Here is a 22,911-nt window from a genome sequence, read left to right on the forward strand (position 1 = left end):
CATTACTCTATTTCTCAATTGTTACAATGATCTTTATTATAAATAAGGTACAAAAATAATTATATTTTATATCAAGGAAAGTATTTTCAAATTTATCAATACACACACACACACATATATATATACACACACACACATACATCTTTGGGAGAAAATGAAAGTCCTAATAACTGATTGTTTTAGTGGTCTTATGATATGACACCCCTAATTGGTATTGTCACCTTATTTGTCACATGTCATAATTGTAGTGACTCATTTATTTAACTTGAATCGACATGTCGTTGAACATGTGGCATGAGCCTGAATTTAATTTGAAGTCCAAACATTTTGTTACTACTTACTTTAAATAAGAACAATAAGAAACAATACAAATTGGTCATTATTAAACATATGTCGATTTAGTACTTTGTTATTAACATCACTAAATATGGTGTTCATAAGTTTCTTGTATCTACGACTCTCATTGGTCGTCTTCCAGTTGAGCAACATCGGCATATGGTCATCAACCTTTTGAGCGACCTGGAAATCAATACTCGAACTGCACTCAAACAACCATACTTGGTATACAATAGGCATTCTACGGATTCTGTAAAATTGTTTTTTACTATTCAACTTTTTGCTCAAGCTCTTCATCAGCAAGTAGAAAACTTTTTTCCCACATGGAAACTGACTATACCTGCCACTTTCAACAAGATCAAAATATAATCTACGAACTTTTTTTGTAGCTCTTTCACCAGAAAAAATTACTGTCTGGATGAAGTATAATATTGCAAACTTCAGGCCATCCTAATCATTCTCCCCCCACACTTTTCAATGAAAACTCATTATATCGATTTTTCTGATAAAATTAACACCCTCAAAATATTGTTCCATGAACCTATTTGGTTTTGACTCATCAAAGATGAAATCATTTTCTTCGTTGACACAATTAAATCCACTAATCAAAGCAAATTCTCTCAAAGTGAAATGCAGCGTAGATCTATTTACACGCATTACAAATGCTTGGCGAGAACTACAATTGAGTTCTAAAGCCATGCAACACCTATGTATTTGTCCGCGAGCACGACATCGATGCATTTGCATATAATTATTAAAACAGGTGCTCTCACAGAATACATTGTATACATGACCATGTAAATACTTCACCAAATCAGCTTTTATGTTATGTTTAAAGAAATAATGAATATGGGGAGCTTTTTTGGTTTATTTTTGACATAAAATTCATTTGCCTGCACACATTAAACAACAAAATGAATACATACTCAAATATTGACTGATATATAAATCTATTTCTAGTTAATAAAATAGAATAAGAGAAACTACATTGTATACAAAAGATTGAATGTTCATTCAGATTCATGAATATTGATGGCATAAAAATTAAAATGAAACAAATAACAAAATACATACTAAAATCATACTATAAATCTATTAAAATTTGAATACATAAGATGCTGAAAAAAATATAAATACATTATTCAACAATCTAATATATATATACAACAAAATATGGAAAAAATATAATGGCTAATAGAATACAATTTGAGGGAAATCTACTAAATTGGAATATATAAAGATAAATATTGTATTCCTTTTCTTAATATTGACAAGCAAATAAGAAGAGTCACTTATAAGGTAATTTGTAGCATCCAATATTAGTGTTTTGGTATTTTTAGTTATAGTGATACATGCACATTTTTGGTTGAAAGTTTTTCTACATGAATACTTTTTGTTGGACTAACAAGTTCGTTATTGTAAACTGTACCGAAATAACAAAGGGCTTGAAAGAAGCAAGATTATAGTACTCGTTTTAACTTTTTACCTTTTTACTTAGACGCACACAGGAAATGTAATTTGCATATTTGCACAACTGACAAATATTAGACCTTTTTTTAATTGTATCCGTAATCTATCACATAACATTTACGGATACAAAAATATATTCTGTATTTAAAACTATAAGCTTCCAATCTGAAAGACATATACGATTTCAAACACAAAAACAACAATAGACATAGCACAAAAAATCTTTTCATTAATAATTTAATACCTCTTCATCGTCATGATGTAATACTTCATCACTTAGATATTTTTCTTAATCATCAGGGGTTTCAGACACAACACTTCCCTTTTTTTTTACGAGCTCTCTATTGCCATTTTAGACTCTTGTGCCATACTAGCCGCAGATCCTACATTTTTTATCAATCCCTTAGTAATGCACAAATAAAATGAGGGAGATTCCAGAAAATTTTGAATGTCGTTGTTTATAGCTCTAGTAATCCTGACCGAATCAGCCATTGCATACAATAAATTTTTTTCCCAACAATCCAAAAATCTGAAATTTTTTTTTTCTTTTAACAACTGTTAAACCGTAGTGAACATCAAACAAAAATGATTCTATATATATGAATTTTCATAATCTACCTAATCTTAAACATTGAAAGAAAATCACAAAAAATGGACAAAAAATACAAAATCATAAATGTATGATGAATATTAAAACAAAAACACATAAATAATCCATAAAATCGTGATATATAAAATCAGAGGTTTATCAAAAAAATAAAAAAAATCAAAACCGAAAGTTGATCTAACCTTGTCACCACGAAATCTGCTTTAATAATAATCCTTTATGAGCTCGAAAATCTGCTTGAATCCTTGATAATCAATGGCTTTGATGAAGAATCTGGAAATTTTGATGAAAGAAACTTCAAAATTGGGAATAATTTGAAAATTTTGAATGTGATTAAGTTTTACATTTCTTGGAATAGTAAATGTAATTATTAATTTGTTTTTTTTTTGTAAATGGTTATTTGGACCAAGTTTTGGTCCAATAAATGAGTAACTTGGTCCAATAAATGAGTTTCAATAAATACATTAAATTAATATACTAATATATACTAAAATGTAAATTTAATAAAACTAAAATCTAAAATACATAAAATTAATAAACATATTGCTATTCTGTCATTTTCACTAAAAAATTTAAATTGTTGTTATTTTGATTAATTATGTTCTGAAAGTTGTCTTAATTGCTAAATTTCCCATTTATGTGAAAGTATAATTGTATTAAATAATAAACTAATAATATTTTTCGATTCATGTAATTTTCTCCTTTAGATTGAAGATTGGGCCAAGCCCAATTTTATAAATAAAATCGTCCGAAAAATACAAGTAAAATGAAATAATAAAAAGGCTAAAAACCCAACCAAGAGAAGTAAAAATCTGAAAAAACATTCTCTCTCTAGAACAATTTTTATATGATTAACTTTCTTATTTAGGCCTCATTTGTTTTCATTAAAATTAAGATGTCAGAATTTGAATACTTGTCTGAATATTAAGATGTAGTTTCTAGGTCTGAACACTAAACCATTAAGATTGTTTTCAATATCTTAATGTGCATAATATTTTTAAAAATTAGAAATTAAATGCAATATCAATAAAATTTATAGTCCGAATTAAAAATAATTCTATCAAACAATTGTTTCAAGAATAAGATTATAAAAAAGGCAATTTATTTATTTTCTCAGACAATTTTTTCTCATGAAACAATGATAACTTCTTCCAAAGAAGTTTTTACAACAAACGAATTGTGACAAGAAAAGTTCTTCATAAATAACAATTCAACCAAGAATATTTTACATATCAGAAATATTAGATAAATTCTTGTAAAAGATTATGAAAACTTACTTATTCAAAAGAAAAAAATGGTACTTGGTTGGAAAAGAAAAGAAAGGAACTTGAAATTTGTCCAAAAGAGAAGCAAGGAAGAAGTGAATTTGCTTATGAAAGAATGCTTAGTATTTTTATTCTTAATAATTACGATTCAGACCGAAAAATCAAACGCACTTAATGGCCTGAATGTGAATGATTAAAATTCAGACCTCCATTAAGTGCAAACAAATGAGGCCTTAGTCAGTACAAAAAACAACAACATATTTCTATATTTATTAACAATTTAACTATAAAATGTTCATTTTATCCTTCAATGAAATGATTTCTAGTCACACAAATATTTATCACTCATTTTAGACCGCAAATTTTAAAAATCTTTCTTTATTTCTTAATCTACATTAGTTTTTGGCAAAAACATCCTTCAACTGTACCTCAAACATAAACTACATCCTCAAAGTATCATTTTTAGCAAAAAAAAATATCCTTTAACTATACCCAAACTTAAACTACATCCTTAAAGTATCCTTTATGAAAGTTATATTTTCCAAAAAACTACCGAGAGTTCAAGTATGTCATGTTACTTCTAGGGGGTGCTCTCTATTGTGAACAACGTGGTATAGGAGCATTAGGTTATAAAAGTTGTTTTAGGGTCCAAAGTCTCATATTGCCACGTATTGTAGTGTCTCATTCATTGGTGGTGAGTCTTGACAAATCTATGAGCGAGAGGCTATAGGACGATAGAGTTTCCTTTCTTCACTATTCTCATGTCCATAGAATTTAACTCTATAAGATCTCTCTTATCTTTTCTTGTCCGGTGGCATTTTAGATGTTATTGCTTAGATAAGAAAGTATCTCTTTGCTTGAGGGAGAAAAATGTGAGTTTTGATGCTTATCTTGGTTTTATGGTTGGATGAGTATGTGTGAAGGTGAATTTTGGTATGCTTTGATGATGTGATGCCATTTATGGTTGTATATGTGATCTATCTGAAATTACATGTATGTGAAGATTTATGTCATGATATGGTTATAGCATGTTAGAAGTTGTTATGGTTAAATTTCCTTTTGGAATAATAATTTGCTATTTTGGTTTTGCATGATGATAGTCTTATGATATGGCTTAGGGTTGAAATGCTTAGTAACTAGTCAAAGATGCATGTTGCCTTTGTATATGTTTAATGGTTCAATGTTGCCCTTTCTATGTGTGTAATGCCTCATAGTTTCTTTGTATGGATTGGAGTCCTTTTTATATGCTTGGTCCTAGAGGTGAAGGTAGAGTGCTTACCTTGTATGGGGATGATGTGGGTTGGAATGACCTAGAAGTTACCTTACCCTAGTGTTGAAAGAAAAGAAAGAGGCCCTATGGCTAAGTCTCATCTATTGTTTCCCCTAAGGTTTTCGTGACCCTTTAGTAGTCATGATATAGCTGAGACCTTATGTGATTAGGTAGTATGACCTAGCTTGACTGTTATGAGTTTCATTTGGGTGTTAGGTGTTATGCCTCGTATTTTTATACGTAGTGCGCGTCATGAACTAGTAGACGTAAGTCCGGGGAATGAGATTTTATTTTAAGTTCCAAGTGATTAAAGAAATATTAGGCAAGGATGTTAATTCCAAATGTGATATTAAGTATGATTTGGCTAATGTAAGTGCCATTAACTTTAAGTGAGGGATTAATTAGTGGCTGATTAGGATTAAACTAATCTAGTGGGCCCCACCACTCAAGGCAAATTAAAAGGAATCACATTGGGAGCTGGCCTTAGTGGGGCACGTGTAGAGGGGGGCTGCCTCCACTTCATATTATAAATGAGGTGGTGAAATGCATAACAAGCATATCATCTTTTTCACCACTTGTCTTAGGCAGCCATGAAAATGGAGAAAACCAACCATGCAACTCTTGGCCAGCAGCTGCAAAGAATTTGGTTAGTAATCTCTTTGATTGGTGTGTTAATTCCTTAGAATGCCTTTGTTAATTAGCCATTAATGTTAAGAAGGGGGCGTGACCAGTAGCTTAGGAAATTTGTTTTAGTTATTGAATGTGCTAAGTATGAACGGAAACCATAATCGGATTATTAGTGGTGTCGTGTTAGTGTTTGGGCTGTTTTGATTAAAGCAAACTGCGGGAAATTCTGTTTTGGTGTTATGTATATGTTAATGTGATTATGGGTATATACTCCAAAGGATGAATATGATAAGGTAGATGTATTGCGAATTATAAAATGAGTTATCGCTCGGTGTGTCGTTGCTTCGTTACTATGGTTGCCGAGACGAAACTGTTTTGGGGGGGGGCTGTTTAATATGATTCGTTGGGTTATATGTGTTATTGGTATTGCTGTGGATAATTTGGGTTGTTGTCGGATTGGGACGAAGTAAGGAAAATAGGGGAAGTGCTGCCGGATTTTCGTTAGATTATTAGCTAGCTTACAATATAGTAAAGCGCGACGTTTATCTAATTGCGGCACGATTGTTGCTTGTTATAGATTAATAGCTTGAGCAGTAAATATTGGACGTGCGGCTCGACTATACGGTATGTAACGCTATCCTTTCTTTCTTTGTTTGGCATGACTTTTAAAAATGAGCGAATAACGGACAGGTTTGATACTTACTTCTAGAGCGTCTAGGTGACGTATATTCTTGCTTCCACAACTATTCCTCTATATATCGGCTATGTCTAAGGCTAAATGATTTCTCATATCATGGTATGCTTCTTAGAGTCATTGAGATTTTACGTTTCCATATCGTATTAAAGGTTCATAATCTTTATAAAACGTTAATCTTTGGTAATATTCCTTGCTGGTTCACGTTGATTGTTCTATTGAGTTATAAGAAATGATTTTAATTGCATATGGTTGCTCATAATATTCTGCTTGTACATAGAGTCATTTATCATTTCACCGAGTCCCGGGCCGGGTAAAGTTCGTGCGGAGTTTCTTGCATATGTCACCGAGTCCCTCACTAGAGGGCCGGATATGTATATTATATATATGATTGGTGATGAGGATGGTTATGATGATGATGATGACGGAGATGACGTGATGATTATTTTGCCGAGCCCCTTACTAGGGAAGCTGGGCACCTTAAATGTTAAATATATGCATGATTTTCACTTAAAAGGGTATATGTGTAGCGATATTTTGTTTCGACTTACCATATTGGTATCCTGTCATCTTTACCTTATGCTTTACATACTCAGTACATTGTCCGTACTGACCCCCCTTTCCTCGGGGGGCTGCGTTTCATGCCCGCAGGTGTAGACGCACAGTTCGGTGATCCTCCCGCCTAGGATATCTACTCTGCTGATTGGGAGAGCTCCACTGTTCCGGAGCCCAGTCGTTTTGGTACATAACTTTTTGTGTAGTCTTTTGCTTGTCTATGGGTATGGCGGGGCCCTGTCCCGTCGAGTTTCACTACTATACTCTTAGAGGTCTGTAGACATTATGTGGGTTGCATATATATGTTTTGGATAATGGTCTTGACATGGTTTGTTTGGGATGTCCGCTTGTAAAGGGGCAGCCTTGTCGGCTGGCGTACATCATTGTGTATTGTGTAGTGGCAGCCTTGTCGGCTTGCGTATGCTATTATGCTTTGGATAGTGGCAGCCTTGTCGGCTCGCGTGTGTTGTTACGGTTGAATGGTTATGACTCCTTATGAGACAGGTCCACTTTATATATATATGGCGTTGGGGTTGTCTTGGGGTTGTCTTGATTTGATTAAATTCCATATTGTCTTAGTTTCAGTTGGTTATACTTAGCAGGTTTGTATGTGATTGTCCAAAACGGGCACTAGTCACGGCCCATCGGGTTGGGTCGTGACAAAGAGTAGGGTCGTGACATTAGGCTTGAAGGAATGATAATGGTTGAGTTAGTAGACTCCTTCGTAAGAGATTAGGAGTAAATACCCTCAAATGATTTTAAAACTTCTTGTGTGAGGTGTATATAGTTTGGTTTTGACTTTTCTTGACCTTGTGTTCAAGTACATGGTGTGATTATGCTTCCCCAAGTGGGGGATAATGTGCCTAGATGGTAAGTTTAGAGTGCCCTTGATGTGCCTAGAATGAATTTACCCTAAGTGGGGGATGGTGATGAGAGTAGTAAGGTGGTAGATATCCCTATAATGTCCTTCTGTTCTAACTAGAGCTTGAGACTAAAATGTCCTTAGAAGCTTGTTCATGATAAGAGTCTTGCATAAAAGTATGAGTTGTATGTTCTCCATGTGTTATGTATGTCTTTATTAACACTATGTAAAGCATGTTTGAAGATTTCAAATTGCATGAAAAAGGATTTTGATAAAATTCATATCTTTTCATGTTGATTGTGTATCTTGATATGTTAGTTGTGCATTTAACTTCATGACACAAAGTAAGAAGTGTGTTTGATGTCACATCTAATGGGTGGTTTTCTAAGCCATTCATGAGAAATTAAGTCTCCTTAAAATAAAAAATGACGAGTCTCTTGAAATCTATATGAATTCTATGGTTCGGGAAGTATGAGTGTAGGCTCATTCATGAAAATTCAAGGTATGTGTAGCCAATGTAGGGTGTGTGCCTATAATTTGTAAGATTTTCCCAAATTCATGCTTGCTTATGAAGGCTCTTGTCATGCTAAAAATCTAAACTATGTGAAATGACTTCCCATTGTGGCAATGTGTGTGGTGTGACTTACCATTTTAACTTCAGAAGGAAGGGAATATGAGCATGCTTTGGTTAAAAGTTGAGAATTTCTCATTCAAAATGGATTGACCGTTGTGCATTACTTGTGGTGAACTCATGAGACATGTAAGTGTGTTGAGTAGGACATTCCTCCTTAAATTGTAAGGTTGAGTATGACCTTCATGGCATTATGTTAAATGATAAGGATCTTTGTTGATCTACTTGTCTCAAGTTTATGTGCATTGAAGTATGAGTTGATTGTGTGCTTCTTGAGTGATGTTAAACTTGCCTATGTGTGACTTAAAGGTTATTGAATAATGAGCTCTTAATAAAATGAAATGTAAAGACCATGTTATCATTAGGAGAAGGATGTTCCTCCTATGAAAATGACAAGGGCCTATGTGTTTGATCCATTTTGAAAGTGAGTGAATGTTCTGCTTGCTTGTGTTGCATTGAGTGCTAAATGGCTTGAAGTTGGTGTTCCTTGTAAGTGTGGTGCATTGAATTTTATGTGAATATGTTATGATTGTTGTGAGCTGCTCTATGGGTTATAGAATTCCTTGATGTGTTTGAAATGTCCCAATTGTCATTCGAGGACGAATGTTTCCAAGTGGGGGATATTGTAAGACCCTAAAAAATGAATTAAGGTTCTTAGAGCCTCACATGTGTCTAAAAATGTTTTAAATATGTTAAATAGGTATTTTACAGTATTCATGCTTAATTTGAAATCATTTGGAGGTCAATTGTCCAAGAACGTCCGATGACATTTGGAAGTTAGCCTTGTGACCTGCATGTGTGTCTTGAATTGTTTGCGTGTTTGTTTTGGTTGAAATTGATATGGAAGGTCCTTAACTCATGTATGAGTGTATTCACGTTGGTAACGTCTGGGTACGACTCCCCAAGGGCCCTGAAGAAGGCCCTCAATGAGGAACCAAAGACAGCCTAGACACTGCCTTGGCAGTGTCTACCTACAAGCCTACAACGACGGACCGTCATGTCACCTACCCCCCGTCGTTCGGGAGGCGTAGCCTCAAACTTAGCCTGGAAAGGCAAAGACCCCAAATGAGAACCATCGCGATGGTTGCTAGTACGTCCATCGATGAGTCTACTGGGCGTTGATGGTGGGTGTCGATGTCGCCTGGAACATGCTGACAGGCGCACTGTTTCATTAAGAGGTGAATGGAAAATTCACCCATGTCCTAACCTGATCCTAGGAGGTTAATTTTTATATGTTTGGGTATATTAAGTTGGTTATTAAGATCAAAACCCCATACATAATTCATTATTCAAAATTAGACTTCATTCTCCAAAAGAAACCTCTCCAGAAACCTACATCGGAGATGATAAAATTAGGTGGTAAGGTGTCTAACACATATAAGAATTAGTTTATAGTCGAAACGTCCAGGTACGACTCCCCAAGGACCAACCAAGGGACCTTGAGGAGGACCCTTTCACTTTGGTAAAAAGCTGCAAAAAGGCAGTGCCTACCCACGACTTGCAGGCGACGAGGCGTTGTTGCATCAATGGGTCATCAATGCCTCTGTTGACCAAAACTTAGCTGGCTAATGGTCCCATTTGACCAGTCTCTGACACCAACGACGGGTGTTCATGACGAAGGGGAACATGGGCGCCGACGGACCTACGGCCCCATCAGTCGAGGTCTCGTAGGTCCTGTGTTACTTAATTCATTTAATTAGTTAGTTTAGTTATGAGGTTAATTAGGGATTAGGAGTGGTTAATCGAGTTAGTTATTTCCCTATATACACTACCCTAAGCCTAAAACTTCACTTGACCCTCATAATTTCCCAAACCCAAATTGCTCTTCCTTCTCCCTCCCAAAGAAACCCCATTGAAGATTTAGCAAGGAAGGCTTATAGGGCTTCAAAGGATCAAGTTTCTCCATCAAACTTCATCAATTAGTGAGGTATGCGATTCCTTTCACCTTTGAGATCTCTTTCCCCAAAGGACTCCTCTAAATTGATTTCAAAAGTATGAAATTCAAGTGGATTTTCTTCCACTATGAAATTGATTTGTGAATTGATTTGTTTATGATTTCTTTTGGTTTTAATGAGTAGTTAAACATGTATTATGGTTACATCATACTAATTCTTGATTCATTGTCCTAGTTTGTGCAAAAATGACATTTTCCCCTTATCTCTAGGGTGTGATCTTGAATTGAATTGTATATTATTCATATAATTTGCTTGGTTAGTGTGTGAATTACTATCCTATGTTGTTATCATCCTAAATTATTGACATAGGTTGTCAAGTAGATCATGAACTTGATCTAAGTCTCTAATTCTAGGCTATGAACTAGTGATGAATTGTTGTGTAGTGATTCAATTGACTTTATTGTTATGTTGGTTACTATTGTCTGATGATATTACACCCATTGTTGGGTTGAATTGGAGGGTTGATTGTAAGACCTTGATGATGGAATTGTGAAGGAGATTTGGTAAGTCTTGTGATCTCTATTCTTTGCTTCAATTATGATTACTTGTGATTAAGTGATGATGTTGTGTTGATGTTTACCTTATGTTGGGATTGCTAGGGTTGGTATGATGTTGAATTGAAATGTCTTGAACTAGGGATTGTGAGTTGTTGGCTAAGATGTAAATGTTATAAGGATGGTGATAACTCCCAATGTGCCTTATCATGATGTGATTACATAAATGTGTTAACATCACATGTATGAATTGTAATGACAGGAAAATTCTCATGCAATTCTTATTGAGCTATGATAATGATTATATAAGGGATAGACCCTATGACTTGTAATCTACGATGGTTAATAAAGCATTAAAGATATTTCAAAAAGGAATTTAGCGTAGCACCGAGTGAACTAGAGTGATGAGTGTCCCTTCCCACATATGGAAGGTAGGATCACTAATATACTAATGAGATTGGAGACTGTAATACATGTAGCATAAGGAGGGTCCCAACTATATCTCCTAGTTCTTGAACTATGTTGCCTCCATAGGAATACTAGCTAGTGTATCCATAATCGATGCTATGTTCATGTTTTGGTACTACCTTGGCAAGTAGTTCGCCTTCCTTCGGTGTAGGGTTCCATGACACCGGATCCCATATTAGCTCATGTGGTCTATGTCGGTTAAGGCAAGATGTTCCCAAAAGGAAAAATAAACTAAAGGAATGAACTCTAACTAGGATGACCTAAGGGGTTTAGCTTAGTCTAGGTATGGGTATGAGACTCTACCGCATTACACTAGTTAGCCTTGAGGGAAGGCTTTGGATGGTGTTCTTATATATGTATGTATATTCTTATAAATGTAAATGATATGTACATAATGATCTTATATGTTGATGATACTATATGATGTTGGTTTCACCTATAACATGTGTTTGGTCTCTATTGCTAAAGTATGATGCTATGTACTCCTAATGACATGCTAAGTGAAGTGGGACATTGTTTATGGTTCTTGTTAGGTTTACTTGATTAAGTAAGATTATGGGCATTTTCTTAGTCATTACACTTGGTGAGGATTCATGCGTAATAGTCTTGCTTTGTTTATGATGTTATTAACTTTTATCCATGCTTGTTGATGTTATGACTTGAGGTTAGAGTTGTCTTGACTATGTATTCAATTATGTAGATATGTATGTTGGCTTGATTAGAATTAGTATGGTTGGTCTTCTGATTGATGTACATGGTCTTGTCTTAATGAATATGTCTTATTGATTGGTATTGTTTCATGAAATGTGCATAAGGATTTTCAAAGTAAATTGCATACTTTATTGAAAGGTCCCTCTTTAGCATGATTTCATGTTGTGTATGCATATGGTCTTATTTAGTATAAGTGATGTGCTAACCCCATTTTCTTAATTTCCCCCCAAAATTTTAGGTTCCGATAGTTGTGTGACGACTTTTGAAGGAAGGCTTGGATTCTCATTCTCCAAATTGGGTAGGTCCTCTCTACTTCGAGGACAATGTCACTTTATAGCATTGGATGTTGATTAGTCTTAAAGAAAATATGTTCATTTCCTTTCATTTGAGTACTAAAGATTGTATAGCCTATATGTGGCTTTTATCGCATTCATGTATGGGCTATGCCCAATTGTTATACTCTTGTTTAGATGGTTATGAGATGAGACATCCGATTTTAAGACTATGTTATATTTTACATATGTATATGTACAATACAAGTAGAAGACTAAATAATCTTCTTAGATGAAGGGTCTATGTATATTCAATATGTTATGCCTCGTATTTTTATACGTAGTGCGCGTCATGAACTAGTAGATGTAAGTCCGGGGAATAAGATTTTATTTTAAGTTCCAAGTAACTAAAGAAATATTAGGCAAGGATGTTAATTCCAAATGTGATATTAAGTATGATTTGGCTAATGTAAGTGCCATTAACTTTAAGTGAGGAATTAATTAGTGGCAAATTAGGATTAAATTAATCTAGTGGGCCCCACCACTCAAGGCAAATTAAAAAGGAATCAGATTGGGAGCTGGCCTTAGTGGGGCACGTGTAGAGGTCATATTATAAATGAGGTGGTGAAATGCATTGCAAACATATCATCTTTTTCACCACTTGGCTTAGGCAGCCATGGAAATGGAGAAAACCAACCATGCAACTCTTGGCCAGCAACTGCAAAGAATTTTGTTAGTAATCTCTTTGCTTGGTGTGTTAATTCCTTAGAATGCCTTTGTTAATTAGCCATTAATGTTAAGAAGGGGGCGTGACTAGTAGCTTAGGAAATTTGTTTTAGTTATTGAATGTGCTAAGTATGAAAGGAAACCATAATCGGATTATTAGTGGTGTCGTGTTAGTGTTTGGGCTGTTTTGATTAAAGCAAACTGCGGGAAATTCTGTTTTGGTGTTATGTATATGTTAATGTGATTATGGGTATATACTCCAAAGGATGAATACGATAAGGTAGATGTGTTGCGAATTATAAAACGAGTTATCGTTCGGTGTGTCATTGCTTCGTTACTATGGTTGCCGAGACGGAACTGTTTTGGGGGGGGCTGTTTAATATGATTCGTTGGGTTATATGTGTTATTGGTATTGCTGTGGATTATTTCGGTTGTTGTCGGATTGGGACGCAGTAAGGAAAATAGGGGAAGTGCTGCCGGATTTTCGTTAGATTGTTAGCTAGCTTACAATAAGTAGTAAAGCGCGACGTTTATCTAATTGCGTCACTATTGTTGCTTGTTATAGATTAATAGCTTGAGCAGTAAATATTGGACGTGCGGCTCGACTATACGGTATGTAACCCTATCCTTTCTTTCTTTGTTTGGCATGACTTTTAAACATGAGCGAATAACGGACAGGTTTGATACTTACTTCTAGAGCGTCTAGGTGACATATATTCTTGTTTCCACAACTATTCCTCTATATATCGGCTATGTCTAAGGCTATGGTGATTTCTCATATCTATGGTAGTGCTTCTTAGAGTCATTGAGATTTTACGTTTCCATATCGTATTAAAGGTTCATAATCTTGATAAAACGTTAATCTTTGGTAATACTCCTTGCTGGTTCACGTTGATTGTTCTATTGAGTTATAAGAAATGATTTTAATTGCATATGGTTGCTCATAATATTCTGCTCGTGCATAGAGTCATTTATCATTTCACCGAGTCCCGGGCCGGGTAATGTTCGTGCGGAGTTTCTTGCATATGTCACCGAGTCCCTCACTAGAGGGCCGGGTATGTATATTATATATATGATTGGTGATGAGGAAGGTTATGATGATGATGATGACGGAGATGATGTGATGACTATTTCACCGAGTCCCTCACTAGAGGGCCGGGTACGTATGGTGTATATATATATGATGATTATTTTGCCGAGTCCCTTACTAGGGAAGCTGGGCACCTTATATGTTAAAGATATGCATGATTTTTACTTAAAAGGTACATGTGAAGCGATATCTTGTTTCGACTTATCATGTTGTTATCCTGTCATCTTTACCTTATGCTTTACATACTCAGTACATTGTTCGTACTGACCCCCCTTTCCTCGGGGGGGCTGCGTTTCATGCCCGCAGGTGTAGACGCACAGTTCGGTGATCCTCCCGCCTAGGATATCTACTCTGTTGATTGGGAGAGCTCCACCGTTCCGGAGCCCAGTCGTTTTGGTACATAACTTTTTGTGTAGTCTTTTGCTTGTCTATGGGTATGGCGGGGCCCTGTCCCGTCGAGTTTCACTACTATACTCTTAGAGGTCTGTAGACATTATGTGGGTTGCATATATATGTTTTGGATAATGGTCTGGACATGGTTTGTTTGGGATGTCCGCTTGTACAGGGGCAGCCTTGACGGCTGCGTACATCATTGTGTATTGTGTAGTGGCAGCGTTGTCGGCTTGCGTGTGCTATTATGCTTTGGATAGTGGCGGCCTTGTCGGCTCGCGTGTGTTGTTACGGTTGAATGGTTATGACTCCTTATGAGACAGGTCCACTTTATATATATATGGCGTTGGGGTTGTCTTGATTTGATTAAATTCCATAGTCTTAGTTTCAGTTGGTTATACTTAGCAGGTCTGTATGTGAGTGTCCAAATCGGGCACTGGTCACGGCCCATTGGGTTGGGTCGTAACACAATACGAATATATATTATGTTTATGCGAGAGATCTATGTAAACCTCATGATAGATAGAAGAAAGGTTTATAAATTTCCGCATTTTTAACCTATGAATGTAAGGATGTATAAGAGTCTAGTCCTACTCCTCGGTGAGGACGACACCGATTATGTCTAGGGGTGCTCCCCCGAGGTGAAAAACTTGGTATCGGAGCATGAGGTTGAATATCTTTAGAGTTGATGTCTCACTTAACCACGTCTATGTAGATTTTTATTCATAATTGTGAAGCGTGCCACACCTATGAATAGGAAACTATATGATGCTTAGGAAATTCTCCTTTTCATGGAAATCCAATGTCGTGCCTTGAGAGTCTTGACTTATGTGACCTTAGCATCTAATCCTTTTATTGTGATTATAGGAAATGAATACTTGAAGAATAGCCGCTCGAAGACTTGATGAAGAGATTGCCAAGGCGGGAGTTCCTCCCAAGGCAATCAAGTCCCTCCACTTGAAGAAGTTGCTAATGATGACCAAGCTCCTGTCAATCCTCAATCTTTGACAGATGGGGACATAAGCGCAGCCTTTCTCCAAATGGCTCAAGACATTACTATCCAAGCACAAGCCGTCACTACTCAAGAACAAGCCATGACGGCCCAAGCTAACCCGGAGGTCGTACCCCAAGCAGACCAATATGTTGGCACCATGGCCTCCAATTTAAGGGATTTCACAAGGATGAATCTCCCTACTTTCTATGGGTCCAAAGTTGAGGAATTTGATGAGATCTACAAGATTCTCTATGCTATGGGGTTGACTTAATAGTAAGAAGGCCGAGTTAGCCACTTACCAAATCAAAGATGTGGCACAAACTTGGTACGTCCAATGGAGAGAAAATAGGCCTTTAAGAGGTGGACCGCTGACATGGGAGATCTTCAAGAATGCTTTTCTTGATAGGTTCTTTCCTACGGAGAAGAGGGAAGCCAGAGTGGAGGAATTTATCAACCTTCGTCAAGATGTATGAGTGTACTTGAATACTCTTTGAAATTCACTAAGTTGTCAAAGTATGCTCCTTCTTTGGTTTCCGATCCTAAGGATGAAATGAGCTTCTTTGTGACGGGGGTGTCGGATGAATTGAAGGAAGAATGTCATTCGGTTATGCTACATGACAATATGAACATTTCTCGTCTCATGGTTCATGCTCACCAAGTGGAAGAGACAAGGGTTAAGAGAAAGAGTAGGGATGCCAAGAGGGCAAGGTGTGATAATGGTTCTTCAAAGGATAGGCTTGAATTCAAGACAAGCCTAGGTTTAAGAAGAGGTGAATCAAGTTCCTTCAAATTTCCCAAGGCTCGTGATGATAGGGTATCTAACCCTAAGTCTCAAAAGGGAAGAGGTACTAGCTCACCAAGCAAGAAGTACATGTGGAAAGTGTGGCAAGAAGCACTATGGTGATTGTCTTACTGGGACGGACAATTGCTTTGGGTGTGGCAAGAGTGGCCACAAGGTTAGGGATTGCCCAAATTTAAAGGGGCAAGCTAAGGGTAGTGGGGAAGCTCAAACTAGTGGTTCTAATGTGGATCCTCCAAAGAAGAATCGCTTTTATGCACTTCGCTCTAGGGGTGAACAAGAGAATTCTCCCGATGTGGTGACCAGTATGTTACAAGTCTTCTCTATTGATGTATATGTTTTACTTGATCCGTGTGCTACATTATCTTTTGTTACTCCCTTGATAGCTAGAAAGTTTGATATATTATTCGATATTCTAAATGAACCTTTCATGGTAACTAACCCGGTAGGTGAGTCGGTGGGTTCTATGAGGGTATTATAGAAATTGTCCTTTCATGTTGCCCAATAGAATTACTCATGTTGAATTACTAGAACTTGATATGGTCGATTTTGATGACATTTCGAGGATGGATTGGTTGCATGATTGTTTTGCTTCCATAGATTGTAGGACTAGAATTGTCAAGTTCAATTTTCCAAATGAACCCGTTTTAGAGTGAAAGGGGGGAAATTTTATTCCTAGAGGTCGTATTGTCTCTTGTCTTAAGGATTGTAAAATGATCTCAAAGGGGTGTCTATATCACATTGTAAGAGTCAAATATTTAGATTCCGAAAATTCTCTCCCATTGAGTTAGTCCCCGTAGTAAGGGAATTTCCGAAGGTCTTTTCTAATGATCTTCCTGGAATCCCTCCCGAACGGATAATTGATTTTGGTATTGACTTGCTACCGGATACTAATCCTTTCAAGTCCTCCTTATCGGATGGCTCCGGGCAAACTAAAAGAGTTGAAGGCTCAACTAAAAGATTTACTAGACAAAGGCTTTATTAGACCTAGTATTTCTCTATGGGGTGCTCCGAATTTATTTGTTAATAAGAAGATGGATCCCTTAGAATGTGTATCGATTATCTCCAACTCAATAAAGTCACTATTAAGAACAAGTATTTGCTCCCTCGGGTTGACAACTTGTTTGATCAACTCCAAGGGGCAAGCTACTTTTCTAAAATTGACTTGAGCTCGGGGTATCACCAACTTAGGGTGAGTGGTGAGGATATACCAAAAAGGGCATTTTGGACAAGATATGGTCACTATGAGTTCTTAGTAATGTCCTTTGGTCTCATTAATGCCCCAGTGGCATTTATGGATCTCATAAATAGGGTGTTTCAAAATTACCTAGATTCATTTGTCATTGACGACATTTTGGTATATTCGAAAAATGAGAGTGAACACATGGATCACTTGAGGGTAGTATTACAAGTGCTTAAGGAGAATCAACTTTTTGCCAAGTATAGCAAGTGTGAGTTTTGATTGGTCATATCATCACTAGTGAGGGAGTTGAGGTTGATCCAAGGAAAACTGAGGCGTGAAAATTTGGCCTAGACCATTGACTTTAACCGACATTAGGAGTTTCTTCTGTCTAGCGGGTTATTATAGGAGGTTTGTGGATGGTTTTGCGTCCATTGCATCTCCCTTGACTACTTTGACCCAAAAGAGTGAAGTTTGAATGGTCGGAGGCATGCGAAAGAAGCTTCCAAATCTTGAAGGATAGGCTTACTTCCGCTCCGGTGTTGACTTTACCGGAGGGTACCAAGGGTTTCGTTATGTATTGTGATGCATCCTGAGTAGGTTTGGGTGTGTGCTTATGTAACATGGGAAAGTAGTAGCTTATGCCTCTAGAAAACTTAAGGTGCATGAGAAGAACTATCCAACTCATGATCTTGAGTTAGAGGCCAAGGTATTTGCCTTTAAAATATGGAGGTGTTATTTGTATGTAGTCCATGTTGATATGTATACTGACCACAAGAGTCTTCAATATGTGTTTACTCAAAAGGAGTTGAATCTCCGACTAACAAGGTGGTTGAAATTATTGGAAGATCACGACATGAGTGTTCTCTACCACCTCGGCAAAGCTAATGTGGTTGCGGGTGCTCTAAGTCTTATGACCATGGGTAATGTGTCTCATGTACATGAAGGCAAGAAAGATCTACTGAAAGAGGTTCATAGGTTGGATAGATTGACTGTTAGACTGGAAGATTCTCTTAATGGTGGTTTTATTGTCCGTCATAACTCCGAATCATCTTTGCTGGTTGAGGTGAAGTCCAAACAACATCTTGATCAACCATTAATGGAGCTAAAGAAGTCGGTGATGTGTACTCTTAATGAGGCATTCTCCTTGGGGGTGATGGTGTCTTGAGGTATCAAGGAAGGTTGTGAGTTCCCAATGTAGATTGGGTTGAGGAATCAGATTCTTGAGGAAGCTCATGGGTCCCGTTACTCCATTCATCCAGGTTCTATAAAGACGTATCATAACCTTAGAGAAGTATTTTGGTGGGAAGGCCTAAAGAAGGACAAAGCGAAATTTGTTGCAGAATGTTTAAATTGACAACAAGTGAAATCCGAACACCAAAACTCGGGTGATTTACTTCAAGAAATCCAAGTTCCGACTTGGAAGTGGGAAGACATCAATAGGGATTTTGTGGTAGGATTGTCTCGGACACAAAAACTATATGAATTCATATGGGTGGTTGTGGATAAGTTGAACAATCCGCAGTAACAGCCCGTCTTACGCATATGCTTGTTCTATTCGTGTGATACTGCTGGCCTTATAGTATATGAGGGACCATGTTCCTTATATGATTAGTGTTGGTTTAAACTAGCCGGAAAGTGATGTATCATGCCATTCACGTTTCAGTGTGTTTATCGTAAGTTGACTCCGCTGGATGTATTTAAACTAGAGATAGTAAGATGGTAATTGAGCTTAAATTTGGAAGTTAAGTTCTATGTTGAAGCAAAAGGATGTAATATTCATAAAATGGAATAAATATTAAGCTAGCAGCTGCATCACCTACTTGAGCTATATGGATATTGTTAAAGCGCCCAAGCTTGATGAACCAGATTTAGAATTATAGTAATGAGCTCACTTGAAACCCAAAACTATTAAAAGAAAATAAAAATGAAAGAAAGTCCAGCAGCCAAATCTACCAAGGCCCAATATAGCCCAAGTGAAAGCAACTAGGTGCATCACCTAGTTTGACCTGTTAAGCTGCTTGATGTGCATAAGCAAGTGCATCACCTACTTGACCAGTTAGTGGCTGAAAATGGACCCCTAAAAAAGGAGGTTCTAGAGGATATTTTTGTGGTCAATAAAGCTCCATATATATCCAATATGAGCAGATATTCTTCACCTATTTTAACGCATAGTATTGAGAATTATCTCCAGCTCTCTCTCCCTTTTCTCTTAAAGATTAAAAAAATCAGTTTTTAGTTGTTGTGGGGTTCTTCAAGAAACCCTCATATCTGCAAACTAAGGTAAGTGAAAACACTTGGATTTTACATAATTCGCCCATGGATGATTAGGAAAACATGTTATTCATGCTCAAGTATAAATACAAAAGCAGAAAATTTCAAGAAGCTAATGCTCACTTCCTTAGTTATAAAGATACCTTTTTATCCTTCTTTGGTTTAAGTGTGAAGGAAAGCTAAAGTTCTAGAAGAATTCAAGTTATAAGGAGAAGTTGCAGATATTGAGTTAAGGTGACTGCCCCATTTTTTTTGTCTTCCTTGTGTATGAGTTTGAGTGAGGAATTAGGGGTGTGCTCTAATGAAGAAATCAAGAGGGTGGTGAATTCAATAATTGGTTGTATGATAACGAATATATTGGGCTATTCTATGTGTAGTATTGTTGGTGCAGCTTGGTTGATCTTGGGGAAAGGATATATAATGTATGTGTCGGACATAGAATGAGGGTGTGGTGATACACATTCTGTTAAGGGCTGGATGGGTTCATTATCTGTCAAAGTTAGCTACTGTTTTACGAGGCTCATGGTGTGATTGCTTCTAATTTTAGTTTACCATGACTTAAATTGTACATTAAAACAAAAAAGGGGAGGCTAAATCGTGATAGTTATATCGGTCAGAGGATAAGGTATGTAAGGCTATTCGATTCTATATCCCTTTGGAATGAAATCTGATACTTGCAATTAATACCAATGAAGTGAATCTCATAAGTTCTATTCATAGAAAAGGAAACATAGTGGCAGTATACTATCTCCAAATAGCTAACCATATTTCCCCCTCTCCGTAGTGCATAGAACTACTATATTATATGTTTACTATTTTATACTTGTGTAATTATTCCCCCCATGTGTTGGTTTAGAAATGGTATTTGCAAAAGCAAGTCTGGTGAATCCTGCTCTTTGTTGTTTGAAGTCAATTGTGTTATTAAGCTCTTTAAAGTAATGTGTTGATGTTGCATAGCTCCTTATGTCATTGTTATTGCGTTGAAGTATTATTTTCATGTCTTCCTATTACTGGTCCGTACTTCCAAATCTCCAAAATGGTTATGACCACCAAAATAACATCTCAAAAGAGTTACGATTATCCAAAGAACAATCCCAAAAGAGTTATGAACTGATAAACAACAATCTCAAAGATTAAGGAATCTAAGTGAAGAAATCTATATAATTACGGGTGGCAGCCCAGGGGCGAAAGCCTAGCACGGGTCGATCCCAACTGATACATAAGGGTGATATCTCAGGGGCGAAAACCTAGCATGGGCTGATCCCTATTGGTATAGAAGGGTGGCAGCTCAGGGGCGAAAGCCTAGCATGCGCCATCCCAAATTGTGTAATTATGAGGACCGCATCCAGGGTTAATATGCCTAACATGGGTCATCCTCTTCTACCACGATCAGCTGGTCACTTGTATCACATGCCCTACAAAAATTATAACATACAAAAAGTAAAGAAAACAATGTAACCTACATAATCTCACAAGAGTAAGCAAAGGTGGTCTTCTCTCCTAATCTATGCACTCATATATTGATACTTGATTTCATTTGATTCCTCGTATTGCATATGCTATATTGCCTTACATATTCAGTACATTTTTTCTACCGACGTTCCTTGCTGGGGACGCTGCATGTCATGCTGCAGGCACAGGTATTCCAGCTAGTAGACCTTCTCAGTAGGAGCATACGACACTTAGATACTTTTGGTGAACTCCAGGTTAATTTGGAGCTTTACTGAGTCCTTGGTAAATTCATTTTGGTATTGTACCATAGTTAAGGGTATGGCGGGGTCTATCTTGACCTACTCTAGGTCTTCTATATTTTAGAGGCTTTGTAGACGTATGTACATGGTTCAGTTGTATCTTATGGAGTTGTCGTCTCAACGGCTAAGTTTTGTACATAACTTTTTTGGGTCTACTTATGTTGGTTTTTTATTGCTGCGTCCTTTGTGAACTTGTCACGATTGTTATAGTTATATGCATAGAAGAACAGATTTAGGTTGGTTCTCTCAGCCCTTAGGGCATCGGGTGCCTGTCTATCATAATGGGATTTGAGGCGTGACAAAAGTGGTACCAGAGCAGGTCATCCTAGGGAGTCAACGCCATATCGGTGTAGAGTCTTGCTTATAGATGTCGTGCACCACATCTATAAACAGGAGGCTACGAGATATGTGGGAGTTGTCTCATTTCTTTTATTTCTTAGATCGTGCGATAGAACCAAAGTTGTAGGTTAATTATACCTAATTTTTAAATTGTTTTATCATAGCAAAGATGCTGGTTACGAGAAGGAGTAGAAGTACTGGTAAGCAAGTAGATGTGGCTGCCCAAGAAGGGACCAGCCAACCACCATCAAGTCAAGCTGTTCAAAATGGAGCTCAAGATGAGTCTCTATTGCAGACTTCCCCGGCGCCTCCATCTCCTGAAGAACTAAGGAGGGAAGATGAACCTCAGGAACCCCCTATTAATTCTACCGAGCAAGATTTGAGGAATGCAGTCCAATTATTGACTCGTATAGTTGCTGGTCATGTCCAAAGGCAAGAAGGTCCAGTCGCAAGTACTAGTAGTGTAGATAGAGAAGATGGAACACGGATACATGATTTTCTTAACTTGGACCCTCCATCATTCACCCAGATCAGATCCTAATGAAGATCTGCAAGACTTTTTAATCAGATAAAATGCACTTTGAATATTATGCATGTAAGTTGTAAAGAAGCACTTGAGCTAGCAACATACTATATTAAAGGGTATGGCTATATTGTGGCATGAAGCTTGGAAGAAATCTAGGGGACGGATGCACCTTCAGCTACGTGGGAAGTGTTAAAAAAGGCATTCATCGACCATTATCTTCCATGGAGATCAGAGAGGCCCGTGCGGATCATTTCTTAAATCTCCACCAAGGAGGTATGACCGTGAGAGAGTACAGTCTCAAATTCAATTCCGTGGCCAGATATGCTCCTAATGTAGTCGCTACAATGGAGGATAGAGTTCATTGATATGTGGATAGATTAGACCCATATTTAGTTAGAGACTGTACCATTGCTTCATTAAATAAAGATATGGATATAGCAAGGATGCAGGCCTTTGCGCAAAAGTTGGAGGATCAAAGGCAAAGAAGAAGGACACAAGAGTCAAAAAAACAGGGCATTCTAAGAGAGCCAGATCCATGGGGCAGTTTACACCATCCCAAGGTAAGTTTAAGCCTCGGTTCTCTAACAGACCACCTAGGCCATCATCTTTCTACTCTACAGCTAGT

At 37.1% G+C, this 22,911-nt stretch overlaps 1 pseudogene; it reads right to left on the reverse strand.

Moving 5' to 3' along the window:
- Positions 1-342: 342 nt before the first annotated feature.
- On the reverse strand, positions 343-2,238 carry LOC114075347 (annotated as a pseudogene).
- Between the last annotated feature and the right edge of the window lie 20,673 nt (positions 2,239-22,911).

The sequence above is a fragment of the Solanum pennellii genome, chromosome 12 (assembly GCF_001406875.1).
Source record: "Solanum pennellii chromosome 12, SPENNV200".
Taxonomy (NCBI): domain Eukaryota; kingdom Viridiplantae; phylum Streptophyta; class Magnoliopsida; order Solanales; family Solanaceae; genus Solanum; species Solanum pennellii.